At 39.7% G+C, this 16957-nt stretch overlaps 1 protein-coding gene across 1 annotated transcript in view; it reads left to right on the forward strand.

Annotated features, from left to right (window-relative positions):
• Positions 1 to 234: 234 nt before the first annotated feature.
• The window catches only part of SPTAN1 (spectrin alpha, non-erythrocytic 1), a gene marked incomplete in the record, with an annotated part of 2849969 nt that continues 2833246 nt past the window's right edge, over positions 235 to 16957 (forward strand). The window contains 1 exon segment of the mRNA XM_044058813.1: positions 235 to 360.

The following is a 16957-nucleotide window of genomic DNA, read 5'->3' on the forward strand; positions in this document are numbered from 1 at the left end:
TCAGAAACGTTAACGTTCTCAGGCTTAGTTAGGTTTCAGTCCTGCGTTTTCTAATGTGCAGTCTTCTCTCGCCATAACCCCCTTTTCTTTCTATATCTACCACAGATCTAACCTCACCCATTCCCATGCTGCAACGAACCTCAGCAGAATTCTGCCTAGGCAGTTTACCGTCCCTTCAGCTCCGCCTAAAACAGCTCTGCGCAAGTCACTTCGTGTGTTTCCGACATGTTTTCGTTGAATGTCGGGTGTTAGTTGCGGGTTGTGATGTCAGCAATTCGTACTGTATAAAAACTCTGACGGCTGATTCCATCAAATCGTTCAGTAGAGCAGTCTTTGGTGTCCAGATATATTATTTATTTGGTAAGTTTTTTTCTTGCTATTTCAGCGATTACGTTCTCAGCCCCGTTTTAAAGTATATAATCAATGGTTGGATTTTCTGAGAGATCGAATGTGAATAACTGGGGGAATGGGGAAAGCTATTGTATTGCAAGTCGCAGTTGTGTTGTACATTTACTGTTGTAGAGAAAGACGTTTTGTTTAAATTTGATATTGTTGGCAACTGTATTTTGCACTATGCCGCATTGTGTTATATACGTTACTAAATTATTTTAGTTTTTATTGTATTTGTGGGATTTCATTGTAACAGGAGGGTGGGGTCACTTTATCTTGAAAAACAAGTACCCTTGCTGGCCTTTGGTGCGGCTGGAATTGAGACTTTGGAATGAACAGCCTCCGAGAGAGGCTGGCTGGTGGCAGCAACATTTACTGTTGATAGATGATTAGAAGGCTACGCCCTGCAGCATTTGCAAGAATTTTATTCATTCATTCATTACAAAATGATTAGGCAGATCAAGTTTACAGTAATGCCTAGCTTAGTAAAATAAAGGCAAAGTTAATTTTTAAGTATATATATATATATATATATATATATATATATATATATATATATATAATAAGTAATGCTTCTTTTGATCGGGATTTCCATGGGTAAGGTCATCAAAGCTCTTGTATTTTTCTTTTGACTCAAGTTGTTAGCCGGGACAGACGGTATTTTCTGGTATTTTTTTTGCCATGCTTGCATTGTGGGAAAACACAGGAGGTCATCATCTGTAGTCATTTGGGTGTAATGGTGTTTTTTAATGCCAAATAAATCCCTTGACAGTTGATGTGCATTTTTCCGTGTTTAGTTTCCTGTAATAACTTGAAAGGCATTGCCTTCCTTTTAGGACTTCATGTCTTGGTTAGTTGGTTGTTTAGACTCTATGTACGTTTTCGTATAACTGATGTTTGCCTGCCGTATGTCAACCTCTTGGCTCAAGAAATCTGGACAAAGTTGAACATAATGGGGGGTGGGTACATATGCTTAAAATAAGGGCATATTATAAATATTGCTCTTATAAACACAGTTGATAGATTAAACGTTTTTGTATTGGCATGTCTTTTCTGAAGGCTATGAAGTCTGAAACCGAAATATGTCATTATTTAATGACTTCCATTCTCAGTGATTTGTCCAAAAAAAGACATTTTATGACGAACAGAGCTAATATATCTGGCAAAAATCTAGGCAGTTGGAGGTATGTAGCCAGCCTATTTTAGATAAGGATGTATGTCGGGTCTTAGTTGCGGGTTGTCCGAGTAGCTGAATTGGAGGTCATCTGTAGTCATTGGGGTGTAATGGTGTTTTTTAATCCCAAATAAATACCTTTCTGGGCATTCAGTTTAACTGTGAAGTTTGAGAAGTAATTCTAGAGCTTAAAGTTGTAGTGCTGACATTATATAACATTTAATCAATGGGTGGGTGTACTTAACAGACGTGAACTTTCAAAATTTTTTGTGCTGTTTGGCATTTAAGCAGTCTAATTAATTCTAGTGGCCATAGTTAGTCGTCATTTGTTGTGGGGTGACTTTCAGAATGTAGGATTATTTCAGTGTTAAGCCAGTTTTGTTTGCAGTGTAGTACTGCAGACTAGTTATTAGTGATCGTCTGTTCTTGCTTGTTTCCTTCTAGATGGAAATTGTTGGTATCTGTTTCCATTGAAAAGATGGAAATGGTGCTTGATGGCTTCCACTAATGTGCAGGTTTTGCAACTTTCTAGTGAACATTTGACATGTCTGTCTTTGTTTTGGGTTGATTTGTGATGTATATGACAGTACTGAGTGTTAGAAATATGTAAGGGATGTAGTCTGTGGGGGAGGGGGCTAGGCAGAAATTTTCATTTATTTGACTGAGACACTTGACAAAAAGTACTGTGCATGTTTGCCTTTTGAGTAAGTAGCTGACATTTTGAAGGCTGTCTTGGTTTTCTTTGCTAAATTGGTGCTTCTGAACTTGGTATTTTGTTGGCTTTCTTAAATGTGCTTTTCATAGGATTGGTAGGAAATTGAAGACTATTTAGTCTCTTGAGTTTCAGCTCCTTGCCAGTACCCCACCATTAGGCTATGTGCTCCTTTTCTCGAAGGATAGGCCAGATAGCCCAGGATAAATTTGTAGGTGGGTGCCATCCAGTCATCTGGATTCTGATTGAAGAATGATACTGTATCGAACTGCTTAATCTGTAGGTTCCAGACTTGGGGAGACCTTGTGTATTGGCTCTGTTTATCCATCATGTTGTTATCTGCTGATGAAGATTTAGGTCCCTGGATCTGGCGTTTGCTAAGATTAGATTTGTGATGCTACAGGAGATCAACAACAGGGTCTCAAATGGTGCAGTAAGCTGGATGTAGTTGTCAAGTCTATAAGATACTGAGTGAAAGTGAAATTTCTAGTTTGTCTTTGTAGCTTGGGTTCTTGGGAGCCTGAAGTCTTGGTTAAGAGCTTCTAAGGCTTCTCTGTTTTTCTTTGTGTGAGGTACATCTCAAAGTGGGCATTGTCCTGTATTATATAGTTGTAAAGTAAAAGGGAACAATAAACTGTCTGGTTCTGGAAGATACCTTTGGCTGTTGTCATACAGTATGTTGAGTGTGGGATTGTTTGCCAAACAAAACAGTATTTGCATTTGAGCTCATTTTCAACACACTAGGTTAGGTTATCAACTAAAGTGTTTTTTTTACTGAAGGGTACAGACCTCGGAGGAGCTCTTGAAAATAATCTCCAGTGCAGTCATCTGCAGACTTGGCTAACCAGAGATCCTGGTTATAAGTTTGGCTATCTGAGAAGTAAATGCCGGTATAGGAGAGCGTTTGAGGTTAGTAGCTCTATTTGTGGATTGTGGGAGAAGTTGCCACGTGAGCAGCAGGGCTAATTAGTGTGTGTGTGTGTGTGTGTGTGTGTGTATATATATATATATATATATATATATATATATATATATATATATATATATATATATATATATATATTTATTTTGGCTTATTGTGCATTGCATTAGAGCATGCATGACACGTTTGTGTCCCATATGCATTCATCCTGTTATAGTTATCGGAACTGTAGCCGAGTCCTTGTTTGTTTGCTGATAGCCTTGTTTGTACCTGTGAGGGCAGGAAATTATCCAGCAATCGAGCATTTTGGGACAGCAATGTTAGTGTTGGCATTGCAGAGGAGAATGGTACTGACCCGTAGGTGTTTGTCATTGCAAATCTCTGTATAATACTATGAGGAAGGCATTATGAAGGATAGAATGATTGAGATGAAGGAAAACTAATAGAGGCCAATAATTAATTGTAGTTTTCTTTAGTCACTAACTTTGATTCTTAAAGTTATGGTGCATTTGTTTGGCAGTAGTAGTGTGAGGAGCAAAGGAACCTTCCAGAAGGAGCACCCATAGATGGAAAGGGGAGAATAGTGGTTGCTGGAGGAAGAAAAGTAGTGAAATGGTGGATGCTGCAGTCACTGGTTTGCTTGGGCAGTGTTAAAACTGTTATTGACCTAGTAAAACATTTTGTCTGGGGAAATGCTGTAAGAGTGGCTAGACCAATGCAAAAGTAAGCATAGGTCATTATAAAAGATGAAATGGGAAGACTAGGCAGGCCAGGCCAGTTGGTCACTATGTGCTGCTGTATGTTTAACAATACCTGGCACAAACTCTAGCAAATTGTCTTGGTGTTTAGTGTCCTATTTGCAGAACTGTACATGAGTGCAACATCCCCTTTATGCAGTGTCAGCATTACTGGAGCATGAGCCTAAGCACCTGGTGTTGGGAATGTCCACAGCCTTAAGATTTGTCTGCTGTCAAAAGAAAGTTCTTTACGTAAAAGGGGAAAATATTTATTTTTGTAGTTGTTGACTGGGATACAACACTGATCATTCTAGAACAAGGTCAGTCTAAAATGGGTATAGGGTACAAGATTATGCAAATAACATTTTGCAGTTTACTGAAAGTAAGCCTATTGTGCAGGAGATTATATTTGCAAATTTTTATAGTTGTAGTAAGACGACTTAGTAATGAAGAAAATCTTTGTATGTGAAGTGTATGTGCATATGTAATACATAAATAAATATATTTGTTTTTTTTTTTTTTTTTAGCATATTTTGTATATTTCGATAAGAGGGTTATACTTAGTGTAGCGAAATACAGTAGCAAATCTACAATCCTAAATGGTCAAACCTACTAATATTAAAAAGCATATTTTTTGCAGGGGGTTGGAGGCAAGCCCCCATGCCCCCCCCCCCAATTTCTGCTAGGTACATATTCCAACTCCACAATGTTGAATTGACAAAATGGAGTATTTGCCAATTCCCCTATACCGCAGCCTCAGTGAGAAGCTGGTACCTTTATACCAGACTCTCTCACATGTCAAACAGACTTTTGTAGAAAAGGTTCCGACCCTGGAGGGGGGGAGAGAGAGAAATCCATGTGTGTGTGTGTCTCATTGTCATGGGGTTGGGGTGTTGCATAAACTGTTGCCATCTTTTTGATTCAGTGCCACTCTTTTATATTCTTTGACAGCCTTTTCTGACTTTTGCAGTTCTTCTCTCATGCAATCCATCCATCTCTTTGGGCACCCTTGTTTCCTCTTACCTTCCCAAATCATCTTTGCCAGCTGTCCTCTAATTTCCTGCACTTTTACCCAAACCACCATAACCCTGTTCTTATTTTTATTTAATATTTGCTTACCGGGAAGATCTGACATGGACAGTGCCCATTTTCAGCTGAGGCCTGAGAAGAAATGCTCCAGATGCATGTCTTTGGAATGTGGGAGAAAATGAGAGCACCTGGAGGAAACCCACACGAACACAGGGAGGACATGCAGACTCCGCACAGAAAGCACCCCAACCAAAGATCGAACCAGAGAACTTCTTGCTGTGAGGTGACAAAGCTAACCGCTGCACCACTTTGTCACCCTTCTGTGCAGTTGGAACTACTTTGGTTTCTGTTCTGATGTCCTTATGTCCCAGGATGTGAATCCTACCACCTGTCTTGGGCACTTCATCAACTGCTCTATTGTCATTGCCAATGCTTCTCAACCATATAGTAGTTCTGGTTGCACTACTGTTTTGTACACTTCACTTTTCAGATTTTTTTTCATTCTTCTGTCACACAATACCCCTAAAACTCTTAGTTTCTGCACCCCTGTAATTCTAGCTTTGGTCTCCTATTTCAACCTCCTGTTCTCCTCAATCACCACCTCCCACTTACTTGAAGCCATTCACTTGTTCCAGTATTTTCACTTTTATGTAAATTTTCAGCGTCTTCTGATTTCTCCCATTTTTCTTTTTTTGCCATAACTGTTGTTTTGTATATACTCTCTATTCCTGTGCGCTATCAGTTTCTCTTCAGTCTGTCTGTAATGCCACATCGTTTTCTGCTCCTACCTGCCAGTCACCAGTATGAACAGCAGTAGGGGTTGGGCTGAACCCTGATGCATGCCCATTCACACTGGAAACCCTTCTTTGAGCCCAAGCATTGTTTGTCCTTATACGTAGCCTGCACCAGTTCTACAGGTGTTTCTAGGACTTGGAACTGTTGCAGGACTGGCCAAATTTGCTCTCTTGGACCCTTGTCCTATGCATTTTTCCATGTTTAGGAATGTCCATTTGGACTCCCTCCTCAACTTTGGCTTCTTCTGGACTATATATTTCCTTGCAGACATTGGGTCGGTTGTGCTGCATCTGAGCTGCTCCTGTCTCATGTTTTTACTACTCTATGTATTCGTTTCAGTCCCCCTCTCCAGTACTTTCATGCAGTGTGACAGGAGTTTAATACCGCTTTACTGCTCACAATTGTGAATGTCGTCTTTGTTCTTGTACAGTGATTAGTAAAATGCTTATTCTCCAGTCATCTGGGATACTGTTATGGGTACTCTTTGTAGCCATTACTCCTAAACTCACCCAACTCACTGAACTAGGTATAAATCCGTATGTCAACTCGCTAAACTAGGTATAAATCCGTATGTCACAAGATGGTTGCCAACTGGCTCGCTGACCGACTTCACACTGTGAAAGTAGCAGACTCTAAATCCAACTTCAGATCAGTGACAAGTGGAGTACCACAGGGTTCAGTCCTAGGTCCTCTCCTGTTTGGTATCTACTTCTCTGAAGTACAGGCTAACACCGAAGGCCTTTGGCTAACAAAGTTCGCAGATGACTGCAAACTAGGAGCCATAATTAAATCTCCTAACAATGTGGATGTTCTACAAAAGGGCCTCACTATGTCAGATGCCTGGTATCAAAGCCATGGCCTCAAGCTCAATGCCAAAAAGTGCATTGTCATCCCTTTTTGTAAAACCTCTGTACCCATGAAATACCACATAGGCAGTAGTCTACTTAACACCGAAAGTGTGATGAGACCTTAGGACACAGGTGGACAGTAGTCTCTCCTTTGATTATCACATCGCCACAGTAGTCAGGAAGTCCTATGTGGCACACCTCCTCACAAAAGGTTTCTCATCCAGGAAAAAAGAGGTCATTGTTCCCTCTAGTCATCACTCATTAGACCCATTATAGAGTATGACACCCCTTTTGGTATGTACCTCACAAGACCTCTACAACAACTGGAAAGGCCTCAGAAATGCCTCACAGAGGATTATTGGCCTCAAACAGATGTCCTACACAGACCGTCTCAAAAAACTCCAGCTTTACTCTGTCTCATATCGCCTACTCAGACTATCTCTGCCTAACATACAAAACTGTGTCAAACCCAGAGCTGTTGGACATGCTCCACGTAAAGAAATCCCAATCCCTCTGAGCTACACGCTCTAAGGACCTAAATCTGGTCACCACAATAAACAGAACATTCCAGAGGGATAGATTCCTGTCTCAGAGACTTCCCATACTCTGGAACAAACTACCTATCTATGTCAAACAAAGCTCCTCGTTAGCACTCTTCAAGAAAAATCTTGATGATTGGATAGGAGATAGGACATTCACCCCAGGGATCACTTCTGTGGGTCTCCTTGACAGGGGCACAGGAAAATAATTTTCTTAGGTGGAAAAAGCCAGGGTACCATTTGGCTAGGCTTATGTAGGCCCTAGGGCCAATAGCTTAGTACTACCTATGAGCATTGTGATCACAACTGCTGTGACATTGTCGGAGCTTGCTGATTTCCCTACTTCATGTACCTTTGTGCTTTTTATACTGTTACTGGGGTGGGCTATTCTTCCTCTTTTTGTTGCAGTCTGTCTGGGGCAGCGTCTTGGGGGAATTTTTTTTTTTTTTTTTTTTTTTACTCGAGTTGCTGGCTATACTATTTCCATTTGCCTTTTTGTCCTGTGGGCTAGTGATAGGTTATAGCTGGCATTCAGTCAGAAGAACTTAAATGCTTCCTCTTCCCCTGGTGTCTGTCCCTTAGCTTAACTGGTACACAATTGTGTTTTATCCTTCTGTACCAGAAAATCTGCATTTCTAAACCACATTCCTTGATGTTTTTATCATATTTCAACTTCTGTTTCCAAGGAAGTGTAAAACGTGCTTGGTTATGCTTTAGTGTAGTTGTCATTTTGGTTGCCTTGGAAGGTGATTTTGAAATGGGAAAAGTCTGTTTAACAAACTGAGTACATTTTTTTTTGTCTTTAAACACTGAATAAGCTGCAGTGCAGAATTACAATAGAATGACTTTTCCTTGTTTGCTGCTGAATTGTACATTTGCAGGCATTTTTGTGCTTTCTACTTTATTCTGCGTATCTATAGTAACAGTTGCCATGGGGGCTAACTTGACTTGGATCCTTGATTGCATTGTCTAGAAATCATATGTCTTTTCAGTATTATCCAGTTTGTAAGGCTTAAATTAAATGAAGTCTAGAGTTTTGTATAATGTGTGTGTGTGTGTGTGTGTGTGTGTGTGTGTGTGTGTGTGTGTGTATGCATGATATATGTAACGAAGATGCGAGAATGCACACCGCAACAAGCATCTCCAAAAGAAATTACAAAACAAAAAATCTAGCTCCAACTGAATATTGTTTATCAACAGGACTTTATAGCAGATCCAGGGTTGACCTATTCAGGCTTCTATAAGTTAAGATTAGTTTTGTGAAATTTTTTATGTTTAGATGCCGCGGTGGAACAGCGGTAGCATTGTTACCTCACAGCAAGAGGTTCTCCCGTTCGATTCTTGGCTTGGCTTGGGAGTGCCTTCTGTGTGGAGTCTGCATGTCCTCCCCGCAGTTGGGTAGTGTTTGAAAGACATGCATGTGTAAATGGGCGTGCCTTCGTTGAAGGTTGGGCATCGAGCTGGCACCTCGGCGTTTCGTAAAAATCTACTGCCAGTCATTAGCGGACTGGAGTTCCGCTGTGGCGACAAAGCCGAAAGACAAAACCAAAATATGTAATGTATTTGCCGTATTTCAGAACATTATAAAATTTTAACTTTTTCATTTTGTACTTGTTAATTTCAAATGTAGTTTTTGTGAGCAAAGCAGGTAACAGTTTGATCTGACGTGAAACTATGCATGCTCTGTTTGCTTGTCCACTAAATCTGCAGCTGTGGATTTTTTTTTGTGAGCTGCAATATTAGAGGGGTCAGTTGTCAGTTAGAGTTTGTTTTTGTTTTGTTTTGTTTTTGTTTTTTTTTTTTTTATTTTACAGTGCAGTGTTTTTCTTCAAGTGCAATTGTGGAACATGTGGTTAAGCCTTCTGTCAACTGCTCTGTTGTACAGCTGCCGAGCTGGTATCTTTTTATATTTGGGTTCAGTGTGTGCTTCTTCTGTAGTTTTGGTGGGTCTAAAGTGTGTGCTCTTCTCTCTCTCTCTCTTTTTTTTTTTTTGCTTTAGTTCAGTTCCTTGTCCAACAACTTAAAGGTCTAAAGTGACTCTCTTATCGGTATGAGCACATACATTTCTGTTTATTGTTGAGTGCACATGTATGCCAGTATTTGTGTGGATGTGTAATGTACGTGTGTCATGGGTATGATCGCACATATTACACATGTACATGCATGGTGTGCCTCCTGTGTAATATATAGGCACACACACTGGTGTGTGTGCACGCATGTGTGTAATCTGCATATATGAAGGTTTTTCCAGGAAAAGTGCCTATTGAATGCAAGGAGGAGTAGTAATTGAGATTTTCATTTTGCAAGGAAAATTTCAGTATTGTGTGAATGAGGGGGAGAATTTCAGTATTGTGTGTGAATGAGAGGGAGAATGTATGTGTGCTATTTAAAGAATACTAACACTTGCTGTCTTTATTTGAATGTATGAGTGTGAGGAAGGGTGGGAGAAAACTTTGCAACTTGTATATAACCCGCTGCTCTGCATAAAAAATAAATAAATTCACAGCTTTTAGTTTGGCATCATTTATAGCTGTGCGTAATATTTGCTGGCATGCCTTCAAAATATGTTGTATAAAGAGGAAAACGTTCCATGGCTAGAAGCAAGCAGGATTCTGTTATGTCCCCATAACTTTATTCTGGCATTTAGAAGCCTGTCTGTATGATACAGTTTTATTTATTTTAAATCTAGCCCTTCCTATTGAGGGCTGTAGATGTGGATGATTGGAGAGTGAGACCGTCTTGCTGCTGACACTGAGAGGCTTAAAGATTTTTTTCTCCGCTTTGCTAATGTATTTACTTTAGTTCAGGAACACAAGAAAATCTAAGATAACTACTAACATGATTAGACCTCACTTTTTCTGTATGTATTGAAAGATTTTTCTCCTATGGATGGCTTTCACACTTGATTGCTTCTACCGTATGGCTTATTACCTTCAACCTCCCAAGTTGAAGCTATGCAATCTGCAGTATACGTTGTGAACACTTCTGTTCCTGTGTCACACTTGAACTTAATCCAAGGAAGACTGATAGGTATAATGGATTTAAGAGGATGGAGGGAAGAGTAAATTTAATGTTGCACCGTTTTTTTCCCAAATGATGTGATGCACATCACGTAGTGTTCCGTGAATTGGATAAAAGATTTCAGGATGGTTATTCAGCAGCATATCTGAGACAATGGAAAAGGGGAAGTACATGTATTAATTTCTAGAGGAGCCCCAAAAGTGATTGAAAAAAGATGATAGATTTGTAGTAGTAAGGGGTACTGGCAAGAGAGGAGGATTATGCTGGCATGTATTTTTATATTCCACCTAAAACTGCTTAACTGGAATTTAAGAACATTTTGGGAGAAATAATCCGATTTCAGAAGGGAATATTACTTACAGATGGGAACTGGAATTTGATTTGCAACAGTGAGGATGTATCTAGGGGGGTCTAGAAGGGAAACAAAAGGTACATATTTGAAGAAATTTGTAAAATGTTTGGAAGATGTGAATTTAGTAGTAGCTTGGAGAGAATTTATCTATTCTTCCCCCAACATACAAAAGCTAGGCTAGACAGAAATCATTTCACAGGAACATGTTTATGTAATTGAATATTTTCATGACGCATCCATTAATTCTTTCAGATCACGCATAAGAGAGACAAGTGCTTCGCCTATCTTAGGTAGATGAAATTATTCGGGAGTTTTAGGGAAGATAAAATGTCTTCTGTGAACACAGTTAGGAAGTAGAATAAAATGAAAGTTGAGTTTAACAATAGGGTGGAAAGAAATGAAAGAGATGGTTAAGAAGTAACAAATTATTTAGAGGGCCAGACAAAGTTAAGTATTGCAACATGGAGGTAATCTCACAGAACAAGAGGAGATGCAACTGCAGAGTGCTAAGCAGCAAATGAGGGGTCTACCTTGATAATATGCATGCGTTTAGAAAGATTGCTGTTAATCAGCTTTTTTTGATAACTCTCAGAGAGCAGAAGCTTTTGGCACAATGGCTGAGACAGTAAGGGTTGTTGCCAAGCTTGGATGAACTATGACAGATTGAGATCCTGCAGAAGTATTAGAATTATTTCAGAAATTTTCTGAAAATCTGTTTAAAGCAGTGTGGCAATCCAAGAAAACATACAAATGGAAAAGTTTATGGAAAACTTCAATATGCCAAGGTTGGAGGCAGATGAGGCTCCATTATTAACAGGATTGGAGGAGCTGAAATAAAAATGGTGATGTATGACCAGGTTACAGGAAAGTCTCCATCAGATCCAACTTCATGTAGGTCATTTCAGTTGTAAGCCATAATTATAAAGCGTTTGTTTATAATGGCTGAAAGAATGGTAAAGGTGATGCCAAAATTGATAGATATGGATCAATGTTTTGTGGAGGGGAGGTAAACATTTGACAGTTTAACCAAGCAGTGATTATCCAGAGGAAGCAGAATGTAGGAAAATACCACTGTTATGGTGGGTCTTGATACAGAGTAAGCTAGGATTTGAGTAAGGTAATGGAAACTTTTGCATTCCCTGATTAAAATTTTTAGTTTGATTACCTCCGATCTATCATATACTCTCCTAAAGGTTAGTGTTTGTGGAGGGTTCCCCTCCAAGTTCATTTTGAGCAGAGGAACCAGGCAGATGTCTTCTTTCCCTTTGATTGCATTATATTTAGAATCCTTGACAAAGAAAAGAAAGTACTCAGAAATTCAATGATCTAATTGATAAGGTAATCAAGAAAAGTTGGCTTTATTTGCAGATGGACATTTCAGTGTTGGAGAAACATTGAGAAAGTTTCAAGTCTTTTTTGGGATACAGAATTAGTGAAGATAAAAACAACGGCAGTAGCTGTAAACTATGTACCCACATATGAATTGGTTCAGCGATACCCATATTTATGGGAACATTTAATCCATACTCTAAGTACTCCATTTTATAAAAAGGATTCTGTTGTGGCAGGTAAGGATAAAGTGGGAAGAGACCAAACAAAAGATAATACAAACACTGGGAAATTGGAAGCACTGTTTTTATGGATAGCAAGATACAAACAGTGAAAATTATTTTAGTCCCTTTAGTTTTATACACTGACCAGGCATACATTTATTAATTGGTATCCACAGCTTCTTCCCAAGTGATAGAGTTGAAGGATTTTATCTGGGAGGGGAAGAAGGCAAGAGTTAATTGGGATATGGTGATCCATCCACTAGCGCAAGGTGGTTTGGAGTTACCTGATTTGAATGGATATTTCCGATTTTGTACAGTTCAGGATCCTGTACATAGCAGAAAGCTCACAATTCAGTGTGGAAAAGGAATAATGAAGTGGGTGGAGAAGTTCAAGAAATGAGACTGGGATTTTGGATGCACAGCCTGAAGGAGAGAAAAAAAATCTAAAGAATATTGTCTTCAAGTAGCAAAAGTATTCTAAGAACTAAATCAACATGAAAGTGGAGAAGGGTGCATCTGCCAATAGGGATGACTGCAATTAGGGGTACAGAGAATGGGCAGGCAAGAGACAGCTGGAATTAACAGCAGATATATGACAAAGGAGCCAATAATTTTATTTGGACTGCAGGTTGGAAAGGAATATGGCGATCCTAAGTTAAAGACCAGCCGTGGAGTGTTTGGACTAAGAAAACAGAATGGTCAACATTTATTTTACACTTGCTAAGAAACACTTTTACTGTTTAGAGAGTGTAAATTTAAAAAAAGAAAAATTAAGCGTGTGAGTGTATGCAGGTATGAGAGTAAGAGAAGATCGGCTGTGCGTTTGTTTCTGTCCACGTGTGCGCAAATGTGTGTGTGGAAGCAGAGAAACTGTGTGTGAGAGAGATCGAGGAGAGTGAGTGAGTAGATGTATATAAGCAGAGGAGGCTGTGTGTGAGAGAGAGTGAGACTGAATGTGTGTATGAAAGCAATTGGAGACCGAGAGAGTGAGAAGAGGGTGAGACTGATTTTGTGTATATGTATTCGTGTGAAAGCAGACGAGATTGTATGGGAGTGTGTGTATATGTATGTGAAAGCAGAAGAGACTTTGTATTAGAGAGAATGGGCTGTATGTAAAATTGTTTCACTTGTTTTTAAGCAGTATATTTTTATATAGGTTTGATGTAAAATGCTTCCTCCAGCGCCATTGACAAGTTTGAGACAGTAGTAGGAGGAACTATTTCACATTAAAAATATATATAAAAAAGTACAGTAAAAAAAAAAAAAAGCAAGTAAAACACAATTTTACAGAAAGCCCATTCTCAAGTGCAATAATGCTCTCCAGGGTATGTTAATCTGTAAGTAACGCCCTTCCAGGGGTGTGGAGGCCCTCCTCCTGCAGGGTCAGGCCTCATAACACCTCTGGGTGTGAGTTAATTGCACATTAACACACCCTGTCGGGCATTATTGCTTGCATAATTAGTAGAGCATATAAAATATTGCATGATAATTACAGGAATCAATTTTAGAGGAGATTAGAAAGGATTGGGAAGAGATTTTCTTTGTAAATTGCTTATTCGGTGAGAGGATGCATGTATGGTTTCCAAATACGCAGCAATATATAGAAGATCTAGGATCTTTTCTTGGAAGTGTTTGCATAGGTGTATTTATACTTCAAGCAGATTTTGTCATGGGGAAGAAATAGGTAGTTGGGAGCATATTTTTTGGGAGTGTAAAGAGTTGGCACACTTCAAAAAATCCCTACAGACAGCTCTGCCAGAAATGCTGGGTGAGCAGTTTGGTGTAGCTAAAGAAATTTTATTTTAAGCTGTGGTAACATAATTGGAATTGCCTAGACATAGGCCTTTCTGAGTTCACTTTTGGTGGCTGCCAAAAAGCAGTTACGAGAAAATGGAAATCGAAGTATAAACCAGCTGTACTAGAAATAGTGAATATAGTAGTAGAGCTAATAGAAATGGATGTGGCATCTTTAGGAAAAAAGGGTAGGAGCAAATTGCATAAAATTTGGAATTGCAGGAACAGTACATGCAGAATAATGTTTTGAGGGTGAATGAGATTTAAGGGAAAGCAGGAATTGAATGAGCTATGTAGTGTTGGACAGTGACTGAAAAAGTAAGTGATGTAGAATGTTTGCAACTGAAAGTATATTAATATGGTTTGTTTTCATTTATAAAAATGTATGGTTGCCTGTGTCATAAGTGATTTTTTAATAAAAATGTTGCTTGTTTTAGAAAAAAAAAACAGTTTACTTCTGGAGAGGGTCAGGGTCCTTAAGATTGCCTGAATTTTTTTTTTCATTTCTTTTCTTCTTACAATGTCATACTAATGGATGGTAGGACTCTTTGAGGATATTAAGCGTGTATATCTTCACAACTGACCCTGGGAACTACCGACCAATAAGCCTGACCAGTCTGATCTGTAAGGCTATGGAGCGAATCATTATGAAACTCATAAATGGAGAGATTGGGAACCTCCAGTCGCTGGACCCCACATAGTTCGGCTTCGTCAAGGGCAGATCATGCCTCCTGAACCTGATGGATTTCTTTGAGACAGTTACTCAGGCTATAGATAAGGGAAAGGAGGTACACACTGCTTACCTTGACCTTGCTAAAGCATTTGACATCATTCCCCATTCTGGTATTATTGATGAGCTCGCCAGCCTGGGCATAAACCCTTACGTCACAAGATGGATCGCAAACTGGCTCTCCGACAGGTCCCATAAAGTAGGAGTAGCGGGATCTATGTCCAAATCCAGACCAGTAATGAGTGGTGTGCCTCTGGGCTCTGTCCTGGGGCCCCTCCTGTTTGGCATATACTTCTCAGAAGTACAGACAAGCACAGATGGGCTGTGGCTGATTAAGTTTGCAGACGACTGCAAACTGAGTGCTATAATAGAGTCTCCGGCCGACATGGAGATCCTCCAGAAGGGCCTAAATGAGACTGATGCATGGTGTTAAAGCCATGGTCTCAAGCAAAATGCAAAAAACTGTGTAGTAATCCCCATTGGAAAAAACAGAGTACCCGCAAACTACAACATAGGAGGTAATCCCCTGAAATCTGAAGAAATAAGGGATCTAGGGACCCAAGTAGATAGCCAGCTTTCCTTTGATAACCATGTTGCCAAAGTGATTAGAAAATCCTTCTCTGTGACCCATCTGATCATGAAAGAGTTCGCATCAAGATCTAAGCATGTAATGGTGCCCCTCTACTCCTTCCCTCATCAGACCCATTATTGAATACAATGCACCAATTGGAATGTACCTGGCTAGACATCTCCAGCAGCTGGAGAGACCACAGAGGTACCTAACCAAGAGAATTACTGGCCTCAAACAGTTGCCCTATGCAGCACAATTGAAAAAGCTAAGACTGTTCTCTGTTGCATACCGCTTTCTCAGAGGCGATCTCTGTCTAACGTACAGAGCCATGTCCAACCCAGAATTGTTGAACTTGCTCCATCTTAGCAAAACCAAATCTACTCGAGCTACACGCTCTAGGGATATAAACCTCAACACAACAATGAATATAACATGCTGGAGGGATAGATTCCCTTCGCAGAGACTTCCCTTACGATGGAACAAGGTCCCAATCTACATAAGAGGAACCTTGATGAGTGGATGGGTAACAGAAAGTTCACACCGGGGATCACACCAACAGCACTACTAGATATAGGGGCCAAGGGTACTAGCTGCTAGTACAAGGGTCTAGGGAACTACTGAAGGGGCGGTGAATACAGCACAATGTGGCTGGGCCAATATATGCCTTCGGGCAGATAGCTCAGTACCAACCTATGAACCTATAAGACTAGCACTGCTTTCAGCCAAAGGTCTTCTAAAGTTGTGCACTGTAGGCTCTTATACTGACACTCTTCTGAAATCAGCTCCAGATGTAGCTGCTGCTTAAATGAAATTTGTTCTGCTTGTGCATTGCTGCCGTATATTGCTTTTGGCATAAGAAAAGACAAAATGGTGTGTTGGCCATTTGGAAACAGTTTGCTTATTGATTTGACAGGACGTTTTAAAATTATACAAAAAAGCCGATCAGTCGGTGTATAGCAGAATTACATGCATGTGCAAACTTATGGATACAAACAATGATTTCAATCATTCTGGCATCTTGTAAAAAAAAGCTATGGCTGGCATTCGAATTTAGATGGACAGAGAGTTTGCATAAACCAATGTTGGATATAAAAATTGATTTGTCTCAAGTGATGTGCATTCATTGTGGCATACCCCACAAGGTGGCTTACACATTGGAGCTTATTTGAAAATCTCTTGCTAGGTGTAATGACCTCCTCTGCCGAAAGAGGTGAAACGGACTACTCCAATGCAGAGCTCAAATCCTGAAAAGAGTTTTCTTGGTGGTCCCTGTGATAAGGATTTTACAGAAGGATGTGGTGGTATTTGTGGTGCAACTTAGATGACTGCGAGTTAGTCAGAATGTTGTTTAGTGACTTGAAATGGGAAAATTGTAAAGGCTGTGAACCTTGTGACATAGCCCAGCAAACAAATCTTCCATTTCTGTTTACTTGGACTTTTAGAGAACAGTAATTTATAAGCCTTGACTTTCTCTTGAATGTGTCTTTAGGCATGAGGGAACAGATGACATGAAGCTGATTTTGCTTACTGAAAGAAATTGTATTATATTTGATGCCTAATAAAAGCCCAAAACTTCATGCAGCAGAAAAGTCTGTGTAGCAAGTTTCTGAACAAATTCAATTGCATACTCATTGAATTTTTCTAATGACCATTTGAGGTTAGTTTTGTTGCCAGGTGGAAATGTGAATCTGATTCTTGTAGTAGTTTTGTGTTGCTTTTTTTTTTTTTGGGGGGGGGTGGAGGAAAAAGATGTGTTGGAAGATTCCTGGCTGTAGCTAATCCCTTCTGAT

The sequence above is a fragment of the Protopterus annectens genome, chromosome 16.part0 (assembly GCF_019279795.1).
Source record: "Protopterus annectens isolate FY-2018-M chromosome 16.part0, PAN1.0, whole genome shotgun sequence".
Classification (NCBI taxonomy): domain Eukaryota; kingdom Metazoa; phylum Chordata; order Ceratodontiformes; family Protopteridae; genus Protopterus; species Protopterus annectens.